This window comes from Propithecus coquereli, unplaced genomic scaffold (genome assembly GCF_000956105.1).
Source record: "Propithecus coquereli isolate 6110/MARCELLA unplaced genomic scaffold, Pcoq_1.0 Scaffold215, whole genome shotgun sequence".
Lineage (NCBI taxonomy): Eukaryota > Metazoa > Chordata > Mammalia > Primates > Indriidae > Propithecus > Propithecus coquereli.
In genome coordinates this window covers 799,883-818,241 of record NW_012146634.1, presented here as the reverse complement: position 1 = coordinate 818,241, position 18,359 = coordinate 799,883, and the positions used below count along the sequence as shown (strand labels likewise).

The 18,359-nt window shown below is 40.7% G+C and overlaps 1 pseudogene; it reads right to left on the bottom strand.

The window, feature by feature from the left end:
* The window catches only part of LOC105810566, a 15,514-nt pseudogene extending 3,665 nt beyond the window's left edge, over positions 1-11,849 (bottom strand).
* Positions 11,850-18,359: the final 6,510 nt, after the last annotated feature.

Below are 18,359 nucleotides of genomic sequence, written 5' to 3'. Positions count from 1 at the left end.
TAATGGGGATTTGTAAAATAAAAACAGCCACTAGAGGGCACTGTACCCTCCGAATTGCAGTAAAGATTTCTGTGAAGAAAAACTTTTTAACTTAAAGCTTAGGCTTCATACAGTGAAGCCCAGAGTGCTGTTTATGCACCTGATCAAATCATTCATCAGCTGGGTGGCCTTAGGAAAGTCTTCCACTCTTTCTGGTTTCAGCTTTCACATCTACAAAATGGGGGCGGGGGGCGGCATTCGGCTACATGATTTTCAAGCTCCTTTCGGCATTAAAATTCCTACTCTGCGCTGGCTTAAAAGCAGGACAAAATCTGGGAAAATGGTAAGAATTGTACCTGCTTTATTTTAATCACCTTCTCTAGCTCACCAAAACTGGTTCATCTTCTCACCCTCTCTACTTCTATTTATTTATCTATTTGTTTAAAGGCGGGTCTCCCTATGTTGCCTAGGCCGGACTCAAATTCCTGGACTCAAGAGATTCTCCCGCCTCAGTCTCTGGAACTACAGTAATGAGCCACCGTGCTGGCTCTCTTAGTTCTATTTTTCCAGCTAATAAGCTTACAGTCACTTTCGAACTTTCCCTCCTGACATCCTTTATCAACAACTTATAACATGACACATGAACACTCTCAGAGCACTTTCCGAGTTTTACCAATGACTTTCGCTTTTGATTGTCACACAGATCGGGATTGTAGGTATTATCTCCAACGATCCTAGTGAAGAAACTAAAGCCTGGAAGAGTTCGGTGACTTGTTCAGTGACAGTCCACAGCAGTAACACAGCTATTCAGTTATAGGACCAGGTCTTCCAATTCCAAAGCCTGAACTCTTCATAACAATATTCCCTACCAGTGGAAGATGAAGTTTTGTGGGGGTCTGAAGTATGCACAGCTATGCCGGCTGTGTTAGTTTTCTATCACTGCTATAACAAATTACCACAAATTTCATGGCTTATCACAACACTAATTTATCGTACAGTCCTGTAGTCAGCAGTCCCACATATGCCTCACTAGGCTAAAATTAAGGTGTCAAGAGGTCTGTTTTCCTTTCTGGAGGCTCTAAGGACAGAATTTGTTTCCTTGCCATTTTCACTTAATATAATATTTTCAAGGTTCCTCCATGTTGTAGCATTTATTAGTACTTCATTTCTTTCTATGGCTGAATAATATATTTGTTTATCCATGCATCTATTGATGGACATTTGGATTGTTTCCAACTTTCGGCTGTTGCGAATAGTGCCAAGAACATTCCCGTACAAGTATTTGTTTGACTATCTGTGTTCTTTCGGATACCTAGTAGTAGAATTGCTGGGTTATATGCCAATTCTGTAATTTTTTGAGGAACCCCCAAACTGTTTTCCACAGCAGCTGCACCATTTTATATCCTCATCAGCAATGTATGAGGTTTCAAAATTTTCCACATTCTTACCAATACTTGTTTTTTTCCTTTTAAAAGAATTGTTTTGTAGCCCTACTAGTGGGTATGAAGTGGCATCTCGTTGTGGCTTTGATTTGCATTTCTCTAATAACTAATGATTCTGAGCATCTTTTCATGCACTTATTGGCTATTCATAAATGTTCTTTGGAAAAACTTCCATTCAAGTCCCTTTGCCAATTTTTTAAATTGAATTGTCTTTTTGTTATGAGTTCTTTATATATTCTGCATATTAGACCCTTATTAGATACATGATTTGCAAATATTTTGTCCCATTCTGTAGTTTGTCTTTTCACAGTGTTGACTGTGTCTTTTGATGAACAAAAGCTTTTAATCTTGATGAAGCTCAATTTATCTATTTTTTTCTTTTGTTGCTCCTCTTGATGTTCTAAGAATCCATTGTCAATTCTGAGATTATAAAGATTTATCCCTATGTTGAGAGTTTTATAGTTTAGCTCTTTTCTTTGTTTTTGATTCATTATGAGTTAATTTTGTGCAACTTTATTATTTTGCATATGGATATCTGGTTGTCCCACTATCATTTGTTGGAAAGACATATCTCATTGAATGGTCTTGGCAGTCTTTTCAAAAATCAATTCGCCATAGATATATGGGTTTACTTCAGGACTCTCAATTCTATTCTGTTAGTCTATATGTCTGTACTTATGCCTGTAGCACACTGTTTTGATCACTGTAGGTTTACAGTAGGTTTTGATATTAGAAAGTGTGAGTCCTCCAATTTTGTTTTTCTTTTTCAATATTGTTTTGACTAATTGGGGCCCCTTACAATTCCATATGAATTAGAAAACCAGCTTTTCCACTTTTCCAAAAAAGTGGAATTTTAATCCCTAATTTAATAGAGATTGCACTGAATCTGTAGGATCACTCTCAGCACTCTTGCTATTTTAATGATTATCTTCCAACCCATGAATATGAGATGTCTTTCTATTTATTTACAAATTTTTCAATTTTTTTCAGCAATGTTTTGTAGTTTTCAGTGTGTAAGTCTTTCCCCTTTGTGTAGAAAGGAATTTGGCCTTTGTCCCAGCTTCCAGGAAGTGACTCTTACAATTTCCCAAGTGATAGGAGCCTCTTTGTAATTCATGGTAGGCCCCTCAGACTACACTTGACAGTTTATACTAAGGAGGTAAATCATGGTGGGCCTCTTGACAATTAATGTAACAAAATGACTACAGTGGGGACTGGCAATGCCAGAAAGACTATCATGTAATTAGAAGGCTGGGGCCTTGGGCCACTTGATAACATTCTGACCTTCAGAGAGGAGAGTGGGGCTGGAGAATGAGTTCAACCAAGTGGGCAATGATTCCATTAATCATGCCTATGTAACGAAGCCTAAATAAAATCTCGGAACACGAGAGCTCCGGTTAGCTTCCTTGGTTGGCAATACTCTTTGAGCATTGTCACACATCACAGCCTAGAGGAGGTAATGCTATCAGGAATCCATAGAGAAAAGAGGATGACCTGAGGCTTTGCATTTTTCCCTACACTACTCTTTCCTTTGTCACCAGTGTAAAGGTCCTTGCTAACATCATGGAAAAGAATTTCAGGACGTGCATACAACCAGGTGACAGTGGCAAGTTTATTGAGTGAAAGCAGACAGGCTTAGGAAAGGTTGTGCAAAAGTGAAAGTGCACTCTCAAGAAGGAGAGAGGGAAGTCTTGAAAGGAGCAACTGACCTGAAACCCAAGTGGTTGCTGTTTTTATTCTTTAAAGTCAAAGAAGGCTGGGCAGTGAGTGTTCATTCTGCCCAACTTTGGTCTTTTGTTTAGTTCCCTTCCTTAATTGATCAGTGTTCCTGTCAGCCATCTTGGTTCTTACCCATAGTTCCCCTGTTTTCCCCTGGGGGGGGTGTCAAAAACCACAATGCTAATTTATTATAATCATGGTATAATGAGGTTTGGGATCCTAATTTGACTTGGAAGTGCATTCTAAAAGGATTTCTCTGTTGCCATTAGAAGTTTAATCAAAATCTCAATTGGCTTGTCTGTGCAGTTGTGTAAGGGACCAACTGTCCTTGTTGTAGATAAATGAGAGACTGAGTTCCTCAGCTCCAAAGAGAAAGGCCATTACTCTGCCCAGCCAAAAAGAGCCCTCTGGGTGATCAGGGGCCCGAGTGGGAATGCCTGGGATGACTTCCCATGGCATGACGTGGCCCTGTAGGGAACCCCTCAAAAAAAATGATTAAAAGAAGATTCATCCAGGAAACACATATAAGAACTAATCACTTGGCGTTCTGAGCCCTCTTGGAGGTGGTAGACCTCCCCAAACAGAGAAACGGAGACATACGACCAGGTGGGAAAGACTCAGTGGTGAAACACTGTGGAGTTCCACACACGATCAGCACACTCTGATCCACTACACTAAACCCTATAGTTCAGTTCCTTCTTCTAAAGAAAAATGGGAAACAAGTCCCACAAGAAATGAGGAAAAGCAAGGAAAATGACCCCCTTCAGGCACCCAGCTGGTTTTGGGTTTGATAATTATGGCACCTCTACTTGTAAGTATTTGTGTAAATGGAAAGATCTCACTAAGGATAATCTAGGTCTGAGGTTTCCAAAATGGGGAACTTTCAATATTCCCAATTTGGTTTTCCTGTGTACTAAACTAGAGAAATTAAGCTCCTGAAACAAGGAAAATGAATGGAGGTCATGCTATAGCTGGCACTTAGAATCATCCAAAAGAGGGAATGATAAACTTGCCTCCCTTCAGCGAGTTAATGAGAAAATATTTGAAACTGCTGGAATTAAAAAACTAGCAGAAGCTACTTCTGAAATCAGGAAGGTGCCAAAAACTGTCTCTCTTGCTCTTCCTAACCCTCTGCTCTCTGAATTCCCTTGTGCAGACAATTTCATTTTTCCTCCTCCTCCTTCCCCTATTCCCTCACCTCAAACTACAAAAGGATCAGAAATAGCTAGAGGAGAAGAAAAAATAGTAGTTGCTCCTTATAGACTAAAACCCACTGGGAGAGGAGATCTAAACATATTGTATGCAGCCTGGACCAAATCAGAGTTAAGAGCCCTGGTATCTAGATTCCCCCACCCAACTCAAGACCCCCCTGGGTTTGCCAAAAAATTTCACTTAACATTTAAAACCTATGATCCAGGGTTTTCCAATCTGTCTCAGCTAATTGAGTTACTGGTCCCCCAAAACAAAGCCAAAGAATGGTTTAGAATAGCATATTGGAAGCAGCCTTTAGAAGATTTTGACAAAATAAATGCAAATGGGGGAGAGAAAAATGCAGGGAGCTTTGCAACCACCTCTGTGAGAATTTACCGCCCATATTCTCCAAAGTTATAGACTAGGCAAAGGTACAACAATGTAAAATACACCCAAATGAAACCATATCTGATTTTTATATCAGGTTTGAAAAAACATTCAAATAACATTTTAGGGATACCTCTTGAAAACTTTGAGCATGGTAAAAAGTGACACTTTACTAAATTCTAGATTTGTACAAGGCTTAGATGATGAATTAGTGACCTTGATAAAGAGAAATAATGTGGCTGGGGCTTCTCTGCCTTACTAGCAACCTAGCACTGGAGCTGACAGATTGTCACAAATGATCATTAAGAAGCAAAAGGAAACAGACTCTAAGATTGTGAGTTTACAACTAAAGCAACTTTGTAACCCAACTGGACGGTCACAAGGGTTCTGTTCCCCACACCCCCCCACTCCCCCCTCCCAAACCAAAGAGGATCGCAAACCAAAGAGGAAGCAATTTGCTACAATTGCAAAAAGAAAGGACATCTTAAAAAGGATTGCAAGAAACTTAAATGAATGCTTGCACAAAGGGGGCTGAAGGCCCCAGAGGAAGGCACCAGAGGAACTGTAAAATCAGAATAGGGATACTCGGAGGGAATAGAGAGGGTTTTCCCTCAACTTCTAACAAATATCTTAGGGGAAATAGAAATATCCATACATGGGGAAAACAGCAGAGCCCCTGTGGACACTGGTGCTGCTACACTGTCAGTCCTCAACCCTACCTTGATTAAAAAGCCTCTCCCTCAGAGAAAAGCAGTTCAAATGGTGGGAGTTTCGAACTCCCCATTACAGGTTTTAAATCTAATCCCCTCCAATTTCAATCAGGAGAACTTATATGGCAGCATGTTTCCCTTTTTTTTTTTTTTTTAACCTACATTTGACCAAGGCACAGAACGTCTTCCTTATAGTAGATAGTGCCCCCCTGTAGACGATATTAGAAAAAGGCATAAAGGCCCGGGTAAAGGGACTGTGAGAAAGGTGGGAATCTGGTAGTCCTGCAAACAGGACTTGGGATATGATTGTTATCAGCCGGCTGCACACAGCAGGCTTTGGAATGCATAGGAGTATGACTGATGTTGGGTCCCTGCCCTTTTCTTCATAGCCTTAAGGAGTCACAAGGAATCCCAAGATAAATATGGATATGTTGCATATCACTAACTAGATTTCTTTAGAATAATGTGTTTACTGGCACCAGAGATTTTTATCTATATATTCTTTCCAAACATTCTCTCTGTATGTTCTTTGCTTTGACCTTGAATGCCTTTCTCTGCAATAAATACAGAGGTTTGGAGAGGTATGAGAATTCTTTGAAACGAAAAGAGTCTCTTCTCCTCCTTCAGCCTGAGAGTGTGGTCTGGAGCATTCTTCGTTGCGCGGTAACATTGGTAGAGACGCTGGACAATCTCTACAATTGGTGACCCCGACGTGATTTGGCCAACTCACGCGTGGAGAAGTTTCAATGGACTAACGGGGAATCCAGGTAAGGGACAGTCCCGACTCTATAAGAGGACGGGGCCAGCACATGTAATACTAGAGGGGGATTTTATCATTTAATTGTGAGTTATGGGTCAGGAACTCACTAAAGAACAAAAATTATACTTTAAGACTTTACAACAATTATTAAAAGCAATTCAGTGTACAGTGGAACCAAGGGCATTACAACAATTATTATTTTCAGTTAGTGAACATTGTCCTTGGTTTCCAGATGCCGGCACTCTCGATCTCGAGCTCTGGGAACAGGCAGGACGAGTTTTAAAGAAATGATTTGAACAGGGTCTCATGACTAATGTTACTATACTAACAACCTGGAGCTTAGTACGTAATGCTCTTTATCCGTTATATATGACAGATCGCAATGATCCAGATCGCCCCCTTTTAGCTAAAGTGGAGGGGGCGCCTCATGAAGAAGCAGGGGAGCCTATTGATAAACCTGAGCTTTAATGTCTTCTGATTCTGATGAGTCAGATGAAAATGAATTGTCATTTCGACAGACATTAAAAGAGCAGGATGAAACACAGCCATCTGCCCCTATCCTCCTCCGATTCCTGTGCCATTGTCAGTAGGTACTTATCATGAACCACCTCCATGGACTCCACCCCCACCTAAAGTATTTTCAGAAACTAATTCGGGGGCACAGTGCTCCTTGATCGAGGGTTGTCTAAAACAAGAGTTAAAATCAGGAGACCCTGACGCTTTTATGGCTGCATTCCCCGTTGTGGTAAGAAATAATAGGAGACAACATGAAACTTTCCCCTTTACTGTGTTTAAGGAGCTAAAAAAGAGTATCCGTGAAAATGGCCCTCAATTTCCATTTACCACTGGTATGGTTGAAGCATTGGGAAACAGTTATGAAAGGACTCCTTTTGACTGGAAAACATTAGTTCGTGTCTTAGTTTCATCGGCAGAATATACGGTATGGCTTATGGACTATAATGACTTAGCTATTCAACAATCCTTACAAAATTTAGATCACGGAATACCAATTACTATGGAAATGTTACAAGGCAGTGGCACCTATGCTACATACAGTTCAAGCTCAAGCTCAGGCTGATGCTAGACTATTTGTTCAGCCTTAGCCATTCAAGCATGGAAACGTATCCCTATTAGTCAAACACACGGATCATTTGTTACTATAAGACATGGCGCTACTGAACCTTATATTGATTTTATCAACAGACTGCAAACAGCGGTAGAAAGACAAGTGCCTAACCAGGATGCCGCTAAGCTTCTCGTCCTACAATTAGCTCATGAAAATGCTAATAAGGATTGTCCAATGGGAGCATTAGCTCCCATTCATACCTCCTCCTCAGATGTAGGAGCTTTTATTGAGGCCTGTCAACATGTGGGCACTACTACTCATTTAGCTCAAAGCTTTGCCGCCATGATGCAAAGAGGTGCTTGCTATAATTGTGGAAAATCTGGCCATTTAGCAAAAAATTGTAAACAATCACAGAACAATAGTAAAAGGAATAATTTTGGGAAAGAAAAACAGCCTTCTAAAACCTGTCCGAAGTGTGGAAAGGGCAAATATTGGGCTAATCAGTGCTGATCTAAATTTGATAAGGATGGTCATCCCATACAGGGAAACTTGAAGGGGAGCGCTCCCTACAGCACCCCCAAAAATGTATGGGGGGCATTGGCCAGTCAGGCTCCTCCAGCCCTGGCCAATGAAATACCATTGCAGACTTCTCTGCTGTAATAACTGATATAGTGCAGGGTTGAACCTCTCAACAACAGAGGAGATAGTTCTTAAGGAAGAAGATAAGGTGTACCTTATCCTCACAGGAATTTTTTGGCCGCTCTGGAAAGGATTTTTTGGACTATTAGGAAGACCTACTTGAACCTTAAAAGGAGTACAAGTTTAACCTGGAGTAATTGACTTCGATTGTCATGGAGAAATCAAAATAATGGTAAAAGCTGCAGGCCTTCATGTTTTACCAGCAGGAACACGAATAGCGAATAGCCCAACTCCTTTTAATTCCCTACCTACAGGGAACTGCTCAAAATAAACAAAGAAACAACGAGAAATTTGGCTATTCCAGTTCTACTGCCTTTTGGTCTGCTCCAGTAACTACACAAAGGCCTCAATTAATAGTCACTATTAAAGGAAAACAGCTTCATGGAATTATAGATATAGGAGCAGATGAATCTATTATAGCTTCTCAACAGTGGCCTATTGAATGGGCTATGATTAAAGCCCCTGTTATGGTTCAAGGTGTAGGAGGTTATCAAACGCCCAATTTAAGTGTCTTTCATCTCACACGTGAAGGGCTGGAAGGTAAATGGGCCAATATTCAACCTTTTGTTATGAATATTCCCTTCTTCTTATGGGGAAGAGATTTACTCCAACAATGGGGACTACAACTTTCTGTTTCCCCTTTTTAGGAGGGGCCCCTGCTCTAATCCAGCCTTTAAAACTACAGTGGAAAACAAATAAACTGGTATGGGTTGAGCAGTGGCCCATTAAAGCTGAAAAACTTTTACATCTCAAGGAACTCATTCAAGAACCGTTAAAAGAAAGCTGCCATAGCTTGGAAAGATACCAAATGAAATTATTTATATAAGAAAGGTTTCCAATCCACTCAACAAGCTGAAATCGGAGCATTAATACTTGCATTAAATACCTTTTCTAACATCCCTATCAATATTGTCAGTGATTCTCAGTATGTTGTACATGCTCTACAAAACCTTGATATTTCCTTCATTAAGGACATACTTAACAAAACTTTATTACAATTATTTATCAATTTACATGCTCTATTTTCTCAGCGATGTCATCCAATTTTTTTTGTATTATTTCTTTTTACCATCCAATTTTTATTACACATATTAGATCACATACCTCCTTACCTGTGCCACTTACAGATGGCAATAATTTTGTAGACGATATTGTATCTAACCAATTATGTCTCCTTGCCCAAGATAATACAGCCTTCCAGCAGGCACACTTAGATCATGACTTCTTTCATCAAAATGCTAAGGTACTGAAAAAACTTTATCCCATTACTCTAGCTCAAGCAAAACTTATTGTTAAAACCTGTCCTGACTGTCAACAATTCTCTTTGTTCCCTACAACAATGGTTCCCGAAACAAACCCACGAGGACAGTTGCCAAATGATATTTGGCAAACTGATATTACACAATTACCTTATTTTGGACGTCTCAAATACATACATATTACTACTGATTCACATTCAGTCTTCATTCATGCCATGCCTGTGTCAAGGGAAACTAGCCATCATGCTATCCAACATTTATTGGAAATACTCACAGTTTCAGGATTATCCAAAATTATCAAAATGGACAATGGCCCTTGCTATTTATCAAAAAAATATAATTCTACCCTTCAAAATTGGAAAATTAAACATATCGTAGGTATACCCTACAATTCTTCCAGACAAGCTCTAGTAGAACATGCACACCATACCTTAAAAACTTATCTATTAAAACAAAAAAGGGGGAGCATGGGACTATTACCTAGGGAACAAATAGCTAAAGCTTTATTTACTTTAAATTTTCTTAATATTGGAGATGATGGCTATACTGCTATGGATTGTAGATTGGGAAAATTAATTCTAAACAATTAAATCAAAAGAAAGTGTTGGTTACAGACTGGGTTAATAATTTATGGCAAGGATCTTTTCCTGTATTCACATGGAGCAGAGGTGCAGTTTGTATCTCTCGAGAAACAGGTCCAGAGTGGGTCCCTACAAAAAGAGTGAAACTATACCACGAGCTGGAAAACACCAGACAACCCCATCCCGCAGAGGATGAATCTGACCCTGGAGCAACAAAGGACAACACTGACCAGGACGAGACAAGCTCCCGAGGTGACCTGGGGACAATTGAAGAGGTTTGATCAAAGGATGGTAACAATAATTAGAAAGGCTGGGGCTGCCCTGACAACGGAAAATCGATTTTTGGCGTATTTGGCCATCATAGGCGAGGCTTCTGAACAGGTAGGACGATGGTTTCTACTCCTTCTAGGATGGTCACTGCTGTCTTCAGCAGGTGCCACAGTTTATTGGAGTCATTTATTAAACCCACCTTTATTTCATGTGCTTACATGGTGGGATGTAGATCCTCCTTTGTCTTCTAATGACACAGGGTGGACTGGTGGTGTTTGGCTACCACTGTCAGGACCATTAACGTCACATACTGAATGGTTCCATAATAATGATTCCATACAATTTACTGCCAGAAACCCTCCTATTTGTTTTTCCACCTTACCAAATGTTGAGGGTTGTGTACATATTATTCCTCAAGAATATTTATATTATCAGCCTAAGAGTGGCAACAATACAGCTAATTTAACCTTTATCTCTACTTTAACTGTAAATACAACCATAAATATCAGTGTTACAGCTTTTACTCCTGACCTGCCCATTTGCAGACCAAAAAGAGATTGGAGACGTAAATTTTATTCAGTACAATGGGCCCCATGTAGAAGAGAATATCCAAGAAGATTAACTTTGTTTAATAATGGAACTTTATGGGATTGGGGACCCCATGGGAACTACATTCTTCAGGTAAAGAATTGGAATTTGGCAGCCCATCTAACTATTCCATTACTTGGAGTGAACATGGATTATCAGGTCCCATTCTTCAACTCACAGACGGCATTCATATGAGTCCTATCCATAGCAAAATATGGAGAATGGGATTGCCATTTTTTAATAGTGTATTATCCCATGGCGATTATACTAACCGCACTGGCATCTATACACTGTCTTTAAACAATAATGTCAGTGATTCGGTAATGATATATACCACTCACCCTTATGTTTTCTTTTTTGGACAAAAACCTCCTAATATAACTCAACTTAATACTCATTATAATATTTCCTGTGAGAGTCCTTCTTGGTATAGTTCCTGTATTACTTTGCAAAATATTACTAATCTTAATATCACTTGCATATTTATATTAAAAAGATGAGCACAAGCTTGAGTTCCCGTTAATTTAACAAGGACATGGCAAGGAGAATCTTCCTTATGGGTCTTACAATCTGCCTTAACTAAAATTAGACCCAAATGCTTCCTGGCTACTCTTACTGCTTTCTTAGTTCCAGCTATTATTATCCTTGCTACTGCAATAGTGACTGCTGTATCTCTTACTGAGTCAATACATACGGCAGCCGTAGTGGAAGCAGTTCTAGTGAACGTTATACAGCAAATGCAAGAACAAACTGAAATTGATAAAGGCATATTGGCTAGACTACAAGCACCTGAAGTGGCTATAAAATGGGTCGGAGACCAAAAACAAGCATTTATTACTCATCAAGACCTACAATGTGATTGGGAAGATTTCACACAGTGTGTTACACCCTTACCATATAACAAATCCACTTATCCTTGGAACATGGTAAAATCTAATCTTCACAGGGCCTTCAAATCTCATTTAAAATCTCAAGTACTACAATTGGAAAATCAACTACAAAGTCAAATACAGCAACTCCATTCAAATTTACAAACGGATACTTTACAAAAGCTACAAGATAGCTTTGCTTGGTTAGGCCCCAAACAATGGTTTACAGGACTTAATATTAGAATTTAGGTCATGGCTGGAATTATCATACTCTTTTGTTTTCTGTTTCTAGCAATCTACAAACAATTGATTTCTCTGACTCGCGACATGGCTGTACACAAGCAGAAGCTGGACACTTACGTGGCCTTCACTAGCTACCATCAAGAACAATTTGATCATAATAAGAAAGGGGGAGATGTAGAGGATATTAAAAAAGGCATAAAGGCCTGTGTAAAGGGACTGTGAGAAAGGTGGAAATCTGGCAGTCCTGCAAACAGGACTTGGGATACGAATGCTTATCAGCCAGCTACAGATAGCAGGCTTTGGAATGCATAGGAGTATGACTGATGTTGGGTCCCTGCCCTTTTCTTCATAGCCTTACGGAGTCACAAGGAATCCCAAGATAAATATGGATATGTTGCATATCACTAACTAGATTTCTTTAGAATAATGTGTTTACTGGCACCAGAGATTTTTATCTATGTGTTCTTTCCAAACATTCTCTCTGTATGTTCTTTGCTTTGACCTTGAATGCCTTTCTCTGCAATAAATACAAAGGTTGGAGAGGTACAAGAATTCTTTGAAACAAAAAGAGTCTCTTCTCCTCCTTCAGCCTGAGAGTGTGGTCTGGAGCATTCTTCGTTGAGCCATAGCACTGGTAGAAATGCTGGACGATCTCTACACCCCTCTACATCTGCTGGGATGGGATTTCTTAGAGACCCATAATGTCCACATCTTATTTTCACAGAAAGGAGAAATTATTCTCAACATGGGACACACAGAAGAATTACAAAAGCCAACATGTAATGTTATGCTCGCTAAAGTTAATCAAGAATTTGAACAGGGGGAGTTAGAGCCTTTCTTATCCAAAATATCAGATTCTTTATGGGCAAGTTCGTCCACGGATATTGGAAGAATTAAGTCAGCAGTTCCTATAGAGATAACCATAGATAAGTCTAAACCCCTGCCAAACATTAAGCAATACCCTCAAATAATAAACTTCCATATAAGTTCTCCTAAAGTAAGACCTGAAGCCTTACTAGGAATCAAACCATTCAGGACTACTTAAATAAGGGACTCATAATACCCTGCACCAGCCCTTGCAATACACCAGTCCTTCCAGTCACAAAGCCAAATGGAAAAGGCTGTTAAGGACCTAAGAGCCATAAATAAAATAATAATTCGTAGGTATCTTGTTGTCCCTAACCCCCATACCTTGCTGTCCAATATTCCTATCACTGCCAGTCACTTCTCTGTCATTGATTTATGCAAAGCTTTCTTCGGCATACCTGTAGAGCAAAATAACCACTATCTTTTTGCTTTCACTTGGATCGCCAGTGTACTGGACAGTTTTACCCCAGGGTTATTCTGAGAGTCCTACTTATTTTTCTCAAATGTTAAAAGCAGATTTAAATGATATCATATTCCCAAATAGATCCACCCTAATTCATGTGGATGATTTGTTGTGTTCATTTTCCCTGACAGAATGCAGAGAAGACACTGTATATCTGCTGCAACAGCTTGCTTTGAAGGGACACAAAGCATCCAGAGATAAATTGCAATTTTGTCTCCCCTAAGTTAAATACTTAAGACATAGGATTTCCCTGAGGGGACGACTAATAAACCCTGAGAGAATCTCTGCCCTCCTGACCTTTCCTTTGCCCCAGATGAAAAGACAATTAAGAGGGTTCCTAGGGTTAACAGGCTATTGCAGAAATTGTATTCCAAATTACTCATTAATGGCTCAGACCCTCATACAAAAACTAAAACAGACCCAACCAGACCTAATCTGCTGGGAAGAAAGGGAAAAACAACACAGAAGATTTAAAACAGGCTCTCACCCAGACACCTGCTTTAGGCCATCCCAACTACAGCCTTCCCTTTTTCCTTTTTGTACATGACATAAATGTTAATGCTCTACAAGTATTAACTCAAAAATATGGTGACAATCACAGGCCAATTGGTTATTTCAGCCAACAGACCCAGTAGCAAGAGGATACCCCCCTCCCACCTCACCCCATACAAGGGCTATATCAGCTGTGGCCATTTTATGTAAGAATGTTAAAAAATTTGTCCTGGGGTCCCCGCTAACAATTTATGCCCCCCCCATTCTGTGGAATCCCTCCTAAATTCTCACCACACTCAACACGTTCTGTCAGCTGACTTGCCTACTATGAGGTGCTCTTGCTTTCTGCCCCTAATATCACTTTGAACTTAACCCTGCTACCCTGCTCCCTCTTCCAGGTGAGACTGCAGTCTACTAACCGATATCTTACTCTCTCCTAGGGCAGATTTACAGGAAACTCCTATCATAAAAATTTCTGGGCATTCCAAGGATAACACTGAAGAAGCTAAGGGAAATAATCTAGCTGATGCTGCAGCAAAGAATGCTGCCCAAGGAGAGATGGCCTGTCCTATAGGAGAATGCACTTTCCGTCCTGCTATTACCCTAAGATTCTTTCACAATACCAACAAGCATCAACCCCTCAAGAAAAACAAATCGATTTGGCAGCAAAAGGGAGGCGTATTTGACCCAAGTAGAGAATTGTGGCTAGGTCCTAACAAGAAACCCATAGTTCCCTTAGGTGCACAATTACCTCTCCTGCAGTTCATTCATGAAATGACTCATTGGGCCTCTGAGAAAATGATATCATTGGGGAAAATATTTCTGGAAACCATCGCCTACAATAGCCCAAAAGGTATACTCTTGATGTACTATATGTCCAAATCATAACCCTGGCAAGCCCTTACAAGGTCATTTTCCTGTGCATTTGAACAATTTGAAGTATGGCAATTGGATTTTATTCACATGCCGTCTCGAAATTATAAATATGTATTGGTCTTGGTTTGAATGTTTTCTCACTGGGTAGAAGCATTTCCTTGTCAGAGGGCGACTGCCTTAGCATAGGCAAAATACTGTTAAAGAATCATTCCAATTTGGGGAATCCCATCTGAGTAACACAGTGATTGTGAGACTCACTTTACTAGACAAGTTGTTCAATCCATTTGCAGAATCTGGCCCATTATACAACATTTCCATTGTGCCTATCCTCCCCAATCCTCTGGGTTGGTTGAATGTACAAATGGCACAACAAAATATTAGTTAACGGAGGCTTTTAACCTCCCTTGGCCAAAAGCCCTCCCACTGGCCTTGTTTAACGTTAGATCCACTCCTTTAGGAAAACACTATCACCTTATGAAATAATAACAAGAAGACCTATGAGGCTGGATGAAGGCTTATACGAGCCAGCCTTACTCAACAGGGAAATACTACATTATTTCCAAGGACTACTTAAAACTTTAATAAATAATACAAAGCTGGTAACAGAGTCTTTTCACAGCCAGCTCCTGGGGGCCAAAGACTGCAAGGATCACGGATTACAGCCGGGTGACTTTGTTTATTGGAAAAGGCACCAACTAAAGGACTCCTTACAACCCCGCTGGAAGGACCTTACTGGGTACTTTTAACTAACTCTTGTGCTGCAAAATTAAAAGGACTTGCTTCTTGGATTCACTTCTCACACCTAAAACAAGTACCTGACCACATTCCTGACCACACCTGGACCTCTGAACCAGTCTCTGACACCTGCCTATCATTTTGGAAACACATCTGAGGCTCAGCCGATCTCCAAAGCAACAACTGAAGCAGACATTTTTTTGGAGACATTAGACCTGGCCAGTCCTCATGAACCCTGAAATAACTCTCATTTTCACCTAACTTGCTATAGAATATATTACAGAAAACCCTGAATGCCTTAACCAAGACCCCCAAGAAGTTGTTTGGGATCTATGGAATCTCCCTTGGGATAACATTCTAAATGGTTATGAATTTCCTTGTTAAAATTAGAAAAATGTTTTACCTGCTCACCCTCCTTCCCATAATTTCCTCTATTTGCCTACCCTGCACTCCTTCTCTCTTCAAACCTGAAAACTTGTCCCGGTTCCCTGCAAACCTCACCGATTTCCCTGCTGATAGAGCCAACATTGTTTGGTATGACACAGATCAGGATGAAATGAAGGTCACTGAACGAATCGAGGTTCCCCTTTTTCAGGGTACCTCTATTATAAGGCTGTCATCAAATGTGATGCCCTACAGGAATATTTACCCATTATGCCTCAGGATGATTACTGAGGGGGTCTAATCAAATAGAATATTACATAACATAGATATATTGGTGACAAGCTCAGATAACTGCCTGGGTATGACGGAAGAGACCTAGCTGCCTCCTGTGTAAACTGACGCAGCATAAGCTGTCGGAATGACGACCAGCCCTGTGCTTGTGGCTGGATGCCCTTATCCAGCACCAACCGCATCGACACTGCCCTTAAAGAACTATTTATGGGAGTCAGTTGGTGGACAGAAGTACCAGACAGCACAAATCCCACTCTAAGCCAAGGGCACCTCTGGGAAGCCTTATGGATTACCCAGACAAGGACATACTTAGGTGTAACCTCCACTCACCTGACAATTGTTTGGGATACCCAACGGTTCTGAATTACCCAAATTGAGCTGAGGCCATTAGTGTACAAAAGGCAATAGCATTCCTGGTGGATATAACAAAATTGGCCACGCAAAAGACAAAAATGTGACCTCACTGGAGGGATTGGAATTGGCTCAGTATAAATTGTTCCAGGGCTATCTATTTGAGCTGATGACTAACTTTTCCTTTCCCTTCTCCCTTGCTCATATCTAATTGACTGCATACTCTAACACCTTGGCTAATTTTAATGTATCCTTTCCTTGTAATAAACATGATCTTGAGTATAACAGTTTTCAATTAGTTTTGTGACACCTTCTAGCAAATTATTGAGCTCGAGGGTGGTTGTGAGAAGCCCCAAATTTGTAGCTAGCTGGTCCAAAGTGACGATGGTCTTGGGGACTCTTGAACTTGCAGCTGGTATCTAAAGTGAGGAAAGGCCAGGCGTAGTCACTCACGCCTGTAATCCTAGCACTCTGGGAGGCCGAGGCGGGAGGATCACTCAAGGTCAGGAGTTCAAGATCAGCCTGAGCAAGAGTGAGACCTCGTCTCTGCTAAAAATAGAAAGAAACTAGCTGGGCAACTAAACATATATAGAAAAAGTAAGTCGGGCATGGTGGCACATGCCTGTAGTCCCAGCTACTTGGGAGGCTGAGGCAGAAGGATTGCTTGGGCCCAGGAGTTTGAGGTTGCTGCGAGCTAGGTTAACGCCACGGCACTCTAGCCCGGGCAACAGAGTGAGGCTCTGTCTCAAAAATAAATAAATAAATAAACAAATAATAAAAAAAATAAAAAAATAAAGTGAGGACAGTTTTTGAGGGGCTGTTCCTTCAGACTGTACAGTCACATAAGCTCTTTGCAACCTCCTTGATTAAATATTATATATCCCTAGGTATTTTATTCTTTTGCTTGCTAATGTGAATGAAATTGTTTTCTTAATTTTCTATTTATTTGCTTTTTAACAAATACTTATTCAGCACATGCTATGTGCCAGGCTCTGTCTCAAGTGCTTTACAAACACTAATCTTATTCCCATAACAACCCTGTGGAATACTTTCCTTTTTTTGGAAATTGGGCAGTGTGTCTCCTGAGTCCATATTCTGATCCACTACACTATATTGCTGCTTTATAGACCTTCTTTGAGAAGTTTCCTGGGAATCACTTTCTTTACCTCTTTCCACTGCCATTCCACAGTGCAGGCCCTTACAAATTCACACCTGAACCAATCTCCTATTGTGTCCCTAGCTCTCTACCATCAACCCTGAATGCTGCTGCCACCGTTACAATGCTTAAGCACTTCTCTAAATTCTGGCTGGCGTAATGATCTGAAATGCCTTCCCCTTCTCTGCATTTATCAAACGTAAAAAGCGGTTATTGTTCATAAGCAGTACTTGGCCATGGACTTCGTACTGTTTTCTAACATTTTGAACCGTTACTGAAAACTTTCGTTGTGTGAAACAGAGGGGGTGAGAGGAAAGCACATGGGACCTCTTAGGACATGCTCCCCCCATCCCAATCCTTACTCCTCTTCAATCTCAGGTTCTTCATTTGCAAAATAGAGACTGTAACGCCTACCACACACGGTGGTTCTGAGAATTCAGTAGCCGGGGGCCAGAAGGAGAAGGTGGAGGGAGAGGAAGACATGAGGAGAAGGGCAGGGTCCTGGCATGCAGCAAGTGCTAAATAAATGTTGGTTTATTTGTCCCCGACTCAATCTCCCCCCAAAATTTGTAAGCTCTTTGAAGGCAGGGGCCTCGATTCATACTTCTTTGGTATTTCTCAAAAGTCCTGGGCATCAGAGACACTTAATGATTAAACGTCAACAGACACACTTTGGTTATTTGATCATAATGGCTCTTATGACAAAAACGGGCTCTGGAGTGTGACTTCGAATGTTGGCCACTACTAGCTCTGCAACGTCTGGAAAGTCACTTCACTTCTCTGAGCCTCATGGCCCTTATTTATAAAATAACAGTACCTACTTCACAGGGGTGTGAGGCTCACACAAGACGATGCAGGCGAAGTGCTCAGCGCGCAACCAGCCCAACGCTGCGAGCTGTGATTCGACCGTGTCCTCAATGAATCGTCCATCAACATCTGGCCTCTCCGCGTTCTCCTCGCCCCGCGTTTCCGACGCGCACA